Genomic DNA, 7500 nt, shown 5'->3' on the forward strand with positions numbered 1-7500 from the left:
AAGAGGAAGGAATAAAGAGCCGAGAAGTGAATGTGATTGTGATTTCAGGGCTGTTATGTGACAAGGCTGAAACTGGCTAAAGAGTTCAAGTTCTGCTTTGTCTTTTAACTGGAAGAAAGCAGCATCCCCCTTTAAACGAGTGACTTTTGTTCCCAGTTTTCACAGTTTAGCCCAAACATGTTTCATAACCAAGTTTTATCTGCTGTTTGTGCCTTGGTGGGAGTGTCGCGCGAAATCAGCTCATTTGAGTGAAGGCAGTGATTGGAAGCGGAGCTACGGTGGCTGAGGAGGCTACACACTACACGTAACATTGATCACAGTTGCTAGTACTTAATAAGTACTAAAAACGATAATAATAGACGTCTGCTGGGGAAAAACATGGCCTGTTTGACTCGACACGCTAGCTAGCGTTAGCGACGTGCCAGAAGCAGAAGCAGTTGTGAGTCAGTACGATGCAGTGGTGCGCCTCACCAGTAGGGGGCAGTGGTGAGAACAGCAAGCAGCTGGTCCAAACCCCAGAAGAGGACGTAGGAGAAGCATTTTGTGTTTGTGTTGTGAATTTTTGCAGCATTGTGTTGCAAAGTGGTCAGCTGCTGAGCGCCTGCCTCTGATTGGTCCGCGATGTGCAGATTTTGTTACGCAGTAGCAGGAAAGCGAGAAGGACTTTGTATCAAACGTTCACTGCTACGTTTCAGATGGCTTTTTTTTTCTCTATTTCTGCATTGAGGCTTTGTGTGATGCCCCCCTGTGGAGACTGAGGGAACTGACGCCTTCAGAGGGTCGTCACATGGTTGGTGATGAAGCTGCTGTGAAACCATCCGAACCAGTCAGAGTTGGTCGCAGGTTGAGCTCCCCCTGCTGGTTAGGAGAACCTCTGAGCTCAGCGAGAGAGAAACCGCCCAGTAAAACTAATGTATTCTGCCGGGGCTTTTATTGGAGCCTTCCAGGGGTCAAAGGTCAACCTGGGGGCTGGAAACGGACAGAACGAGGCTTAAACACGAGGGACGTTGTTCACTCGGCCGTTTCTTCAAGCTGTTGGACTTATTGGTTCCTGGAGGGAAGCCCTAGAACAGGCATGGGCAAACTACGGCCCCGGGGGCCATATGGAGCCCGCTAAGATTTTTAATCTGGCCTGCCGAACCTGAAGAAATTATATTTATATAATATATATATATATATATATATATATATATATATATTAGATATTTAATAGGAAGCAAGTCATAAAATAGCTATATTTCATCTGTTTTTTCAGTGCTTTAAGAGTCATTTCAATAAAGAGCTAAACACAGTGACGCTTCAAACACGCATTTTGTTGCAACTTTGCTTTTATTCATTTTCAATTGACATTAAATCACATGTTTTCTACATATCCCATGATATATTTTATCATTCTATGAGGTTGGTCACCAAAAACACTCCATCTGCTCCTGCTCTGGCCCCCCCTGTCACATTTTACAACCCATTGGGCCCCACCAGTCAGGAAGTTTTCGTACTCCTGGCGTAGAAGGTGATTGGTCGAACCTGGCTAAGTTGCTCCGCCCCCTTCTTCCCCTGAGAGGATGCCGATTGTTCACTCTCCGAACGGATCAATCAGGTTCCTCCTCCCCTGCCAGAGGTGCTAGCCGGTAGCAGCTCCAGGTGTCCTATTTGTGGCTGGGTAGGGGTGGGGGGCGGAGTCCACTCTGATGTCAACGTTGCTGTGGCTCCCGGCTAAGTTGCTCCGCCCCCTTGTTCTCCTGCGAGGATGCCGATTGGTCCGTTTGGGAGGCCCTTTGAAAACTTCAGCGTGAAGGAAGAAACGTTGCGTGTCCAGCGGAGGAAAATAATAATTACGCATTCATGTATTCCAGACTTTTGGATTGCGGGGGAGGAGGAGTCACTTTATGGATTTTTAATGCCCTAATTATCATTTTTTTTCTCTCCCCTCTGTTTAAAAAAAAAAAAACGGAAGGAGGTCGGCTCCACACAAGGGGCATTTTCCATGCGAGCGCAGGCCGTCTTTATGATCTGTATTGATCTGGAGGGGGGGCTGTTTGCAGAGTGAGTGCACGACCCCGCAGCACATCCACCCACAGAAACGGCGGCGGCGGAAACACCGGGGACACCTGAACGCATCGCAATTCACCAATTAGGATGAAGGATGTCGTGGCGGAGTCGTCTTCCAGTGTATCCTGCTGCTGCCGCTTCCCTTTGTGTGTGTGTGTGCGTGCGTGTGACACACACACACACACACACACACACAGAGGAGGGAGGCAGGGAGGGAGGGAGGGAGGGGGAGGAGGTGACGGAGGTCTGGCTGATGGATGATAAAACTATTTTGGGTTTTGTTGAGCGAAACGGATTGTTGTGGAATAAAAGGATCTCCTCCCTCTCCACGCCGCTCGTCTTGTTCGCCCCGCCGTGATTAAACCCCGCCCCCCTCCTCCGCTCCCCCCAGCTCCCTCCACCCCCCCCGCCCCCCGCTCCCTCCCGACACCCGTTATTACAGTATTTTCTGCCGTTTATTGCCCCCCCTTCCTCCTCCTCCTCCTCCTCCCGATCTCCCCCCCTCACCCCTCCCTCCCCGTCCTCCTCCTCTTCTTCAAAGCCTTGTTTTAATCTTGTAAAAATTCTTCCCTCATAAACGCGCCGCGCTGCTCCTTCACGCCCTCGGAGAGGCGAGACGAGACGAGACGACAGGAAGTGGCTCCTTCTGCCCGCCGATGCGAAAACAAGAAAACATAAGCAAAACTTTTGTTCTTCTTCTTCATCATCATCATCTTCTTTATCGTCTTCATCTTCATCTTCATCTTCATCTTCATCTTCTTCTTCTTCTTCTTCTTCTTCTTCTTCCTCTGCCTTTTGAACGCTACTCCCTCTGCGTCTGCGGTGGCGTCTGGAGGTGGACTTCCTGTCTCCTGGCCCAGTTGCGTTGTGTTGTGTTGTGTTGTCGTCCCTGAGTTTGTCGTCATGGCGACGGAATCATAACGGGACCTGATGTAGCGGCGGCGGCGCCCGCTAATGAGTCCTGATGAGATGATGGCATGACGCGGCCCGGCCTCCGGGGGGCGCAGGGTTTCCTCCCACACGCTTGCTCGACGCCGGCGTTGAAAAATCTCGCAGTGGGAAAAAAAAATACACTTTTTCGCAGAGTTGGTTTGGAATTGGAGTCTGTTTGGTGACGGAGAGGCTCGGCCAGCAGGTGGCGCTCTGAAGAGACGAGCCTCCAGACGCGGGGGGGCGGGGCCAGCTGATAAACCGTTGCGATGTTGCAATGTTGCCTTCGCCCTAAGACAGCTGGAATAGGATCCAGCAGACCCCCGTGACCCTGAATTGGAATAAGCGGGTATTGAAGATGAATGATGAATGTTGCGAGGCGTTGTTTCCCTTTTCTGACAACGTCACAATGCAGCTGTTTACATAAGACAGACAGAGAGCCAATCAGGAGCCAGACTGAGCAGCCAGCAAACAATGTTGCAGCAGGATGAGAATCAAGAGTAGGGTGGAAAAAAAACTGTGTGGATTAAAGGTTCAAAGGTGTGTGTGCGTTGCGTGTGTGTGTGTGGATCCAGGTGGAACTTGACTGCGAGACACGAACTCAGCAGCAGAAATGACGAGCTGCTGACTCGACACGTCTGATTGGCTGCAGGCTGGTGGAGGCGGAGCCAAGTCAGCACGAACAAAGCAACCAATCAAATTGTACCGTCACAACGAGGTCAGAAATAAAGTTTTTTTTCTCAACCTGTGCTTCTCTCCTTTACTTCTGCTCCTCCCAGAAACCAGCCCTCTGTGACGTCACAGAGGGCTGGCAGTCTGACCTCTCCCAGGCCAGTGTAGCCTCACACCCAAGTGTTCCACCCTCTGAGACGACGCTCACTCTGTGAAATGCCAAGGGAGGCCTCAGTTTTCGCAGGAGGCTGACAACAGAGGGCTAACTCTGCTGGTTCAGGGAGGTTTTTAGGTGGTTGAAGGTGTGAAGCTGCTGCTGGTCCAGGGGGGGGGGTGAGGATGAAGATGTTGCAGCCTGGAGGTTGTGTCTTTATTACTGGACAGCCACAGCTGGGCCCTCCAATAGCCCCGGGCCACACTCTGACTGGGATTAGATCCTGGTCCCAGTGGGTCCTGGTCCCAGTGGGTTCTGGTGCTGGTGTGTGTGTGTGTGTGTGTGTGTGTGTGTGTGTGTGTGTGTGTGTGTGTGTGTGTGTGCGCGTGTGTGTGTGCGTGTGTCGGGGCGGGGGAATGGGGACTGGTGTGAGCTGGGCTCCTTGTTCAGGTCCTGGAGTGTTGAAGAGTGTGCAGCTCGTGAGGAACACCTGGTCTTCTCCCTCAACTTCTCCTCTTCCTCCTCATCCTCCTCATCCTCCCCTACCCCTCCACCCTCTCCTCCCTTTCCTTCCTCTCTTTCCTCTCCTCCCCCGCCTCCCTCATCTTCTCTCTTTCCCTTCCTTCCCCTCCTCCGTCTCCCCCCTTCTCCCTCACCTCTCTCTCCTCCCTCTCCCCCCTCTATCCTTCCTCTTCCTCCTCCTCCTCCTCCCTCTGCTCCTCCTCCCTGGTGTAAAATTAGAACTGCTCTCTTCTCTCTGATGGATGTAGCAGAAGCTCGTCAGCCATCAAGCGGTGGCGGGGAGCCCGAACCGTCAGTCTGGCAGCAACAAACAGCCGTCTGGGTCTCAACGCGACAACTTTCCCAGCGCCGGCTTCGTTAGCCATTAGAGCACGGCTCCACCCGCCCTGCCCCTTGGTGGCTGTTTGAGGAGGCGCTCGCCAGCAGGCGACTGGGTCTCTGAGTCACTCTTCTTTTTCTTTCTGACATCACTTCCTGTTCTGCTTCCACAATGGCTGACACACTTCCTTTGTGCGCTAAATCGAGCCACACATGAAAATACGCACTTCTTCTTCTTCTGCCGCACGACGTTGGAGTGAGTCTGTTTGAAGTCGACTGAATGCCAATGTGTGCGTGTGTGTGTGTGTGCGTGTGCGTGTGTGCGTGTGTGCGTGTGTGCGTATCCTCCAGTCGGACAAACCAGTCAGACCTGGTGGACGACAGGCAGATAACGCCGACGCGCAGCAATCGTTTCCCCTGCAGGGAAGTCGGTTTCCAAACAAGAGTGGGCGGAACCTGTCGTGCCGTAGCCGATTGGTCAGTTGGGTCGTCAGGTGTGACGCCATCAGGACAAATGGCACCGGACGGCGGAGCGGCGAGATCGATAACTGGACTGATTGACGATCGGATCCGGTTCTCGCACTAACTGGATTAGCAGGATCCAGACCATGAAACCTCGTCACCGCCTGTGTGTGTGTGTGTGTGTGTGTGTGTGTGTGTGTGTGTGTGCGAGTGAGTGAGTGAGTGAGAGTGAGTGTGGGCGTTGCCGCTGCGCAGAACCTGAGTGGAGGTAAAACCCCTGTCATGTGGTCTCTGGAAGCACTCACACACTTGTTAATTGGAGAGGAGGCTGTGGTGCATTCACACACACACACACACACACACACACACACTCACACACACAGCTGAGAAACATGTGAACAAGCAGAGAGGTGATGGGTGTTAATGATATTGATGCTAATTCCATCACTCTGAGTGTGTGTGTGTGCGTGTATGCGTGCGTGCGTGCGCATTTGTGCGTGCACACGCGTGCGCTTAGAGTATCAAAGTCTTGTAGTGATTAATTTTTCATCCTGCCAGTGATCAGTATTCAGGTTCGGCTGCAGCTCAACTCCAACACAGCGGCAACACAACAGCAACAGCAGCAGCAGCAGCAGTGGTGGCGGCGGCAGCGGCGGCAGCGGCAGGAAACTCTGACACACAAGTTGTGCGACGTGATGCTGGTTGTTGACTTTTTGTGCGCCGACACCCTGACACGTCGTTAAACCTTCACCACAGACCAAAAAAACTAAACAAAACAAAAAAAACGTCTGTATTTTTATTTTGACTCCTGGGAGGAGGCGGGGCTCTGCCGCTAACGACCTGCCGCCTCGAGACAGAAACAAACGTTATTGATCCCGGAGCGACGCACAACGACTCAGAACAAAACAACAGGATAAATTTGAGATGAGACGAGGAAGCTGCCAAACCTCAGCTAGCAGTTCAGGTTTCGAACACTGCTGTCATGCGTCAGGCCGAGGTCACTGAGGTCACTGAGGTCACTTATTTCACTAAAAGTCCTTAAAATTCAGATTTTAATAGAATAGAGGCATAGGCAAACTACAGCCCGGGGGCCATATACTAAAGCTTTTTATCCGGCCCACCGAACTTGAAGAAATTAAAATAATAGTGAAGAAGTCATAACATAGCTGTATTTCATCCATTTTTTTCAGTGTTTTAAGAGTGATTTCAATAAAGAGCTAAATACCGTGGGACTTTAAAGGCACTGATTTGGCTGTAACTTTGTCCGTTCGGTTCCTGCTCCGGCCTTTAGAACCCATTGTGGCCCCACCAGTCAAAAAGTTTGCCCACCCCTGGAATAGATAGTGCTTCATTGATCCCAAATTGGGAAACTGCACTGTCGCAGCACTGAAAACATTACAAAAATGTAAACCATACAGTTATTACAAGAAACATTCAAGTCAATCACTTAATCTGACAAATGTGATATTTTTAGATTGCATTTTGCGATAGAAGTTTTCCTAAGTGTCTAAAATGTGAACAGAGGGAGCGGTTGCAAACGCATTATTTCTCCCATTAGCCTCCACAGTTTAGCACGCTGCCATCTTTCAGCCTGTTATTTATTATTTAATTGTCATAATTGTGTTGTTTTATTATTTATGGCTGCTAACAGAGGAACAGGCTTGATTTGCCATCTGCGACTAAACTCTCCTCTTCTTTCTTCTGTGGTGGTTTGAACCTCGGACACTGCTTTGGCTAGCTAGCAGCCGACGCTGTTTTTGTTTGCTGCAGTGTCGACACCTCTCTTCCGGGTAAACGTTCAAACTAGCCACTAAAAAAAAAAAGGAGCGGGAGCCATACTTTTATCTTGCGCAGTTAGACGGTAGCTCGGTTATGCTTTTTAGCCAAGCGGTCTTGCTAATGCCGCTAACGCTGCTCTCACTGCTGACGCTTCTAGTTTTTAGTCCAGTCTCACGTCTTGCGTGCCAACTTGTTTTCTTTCCTTTACTGCAACCAGCCAGCAAGAGGTGATTGAGAGGGTTTTTTTGTTTCGGACCTGTGGTGACGTCCAATCAAACCCCATTTTTTGATTCTGGTTGGGTGATCTGCGCCTTTAACGGTCAAAGAAGTGCACCGATTCCTTTTGATTCCTGCGAGTTTTCCGATATTTTTAGCCGCCTTCCTCCCTCCTGCGGCGCCGGCCGAGCCTCCGCCGCTAATCTGCTCTTTCCCCACTCGTTATTCCCATCCAGTGTTGTGGATTAAAGCGAGGAATATCTCTAATTCTTCCCATTGTGGCGCCGTCCCTCTGTCAAAAAACACAGCCGCCTGTGTTTACATCTGCCGTCAACACCAGCAGATCTTTAATCCAGATTAAGGGCAGCGAGAGAGAGAGAGAGAGACGGGAATAGCCG

The 7500-nt window shown here is 50.7% G+C and overlaps 1 protein-coding gene and 1 long non-coding RNA gene across 6 annotated transcripts in view; one reads left to right on the plus strand and one right to left on the minus strand.

The window, feature by feature from the left end:
* The window catches only part of LOC142888476 (uncharacterized), a 79015-nt gene that overhangs the window by 58496 nt on the left and 13019 nt on the right, over nucleotides 1-7500 (minus strand). The gene's annotated exons all lie outside the window — the stretch shown is intronic.
* Nucleotides 1-7500, plus strand: part of plxnb3 (plexin B3) — a 52785-nt gene that overhangs the window by 18829 nt on the left and 26456 nt on the right. The window lies entirely within an intron of this gene.

The sequence above is a fragment of the Nelusetta ayraudi genome, unplaced genomic scaffold (assembly GCF_046127955.1).
Source record: "Nelusetta ayraudi isolate G7.1 ecotype Tasmania unplaced genomic scaffold, CSIRO-AGI_Nayr_v1 ptg000019l, whole genome shotgun sequence".
Lineage (NCBI taxonomy): Eukaryota > Metazoa > Chordata > Actinopteri > Tetraodontiformes > Monacanthidae > Nelusetta > Nelusetta ayraudi.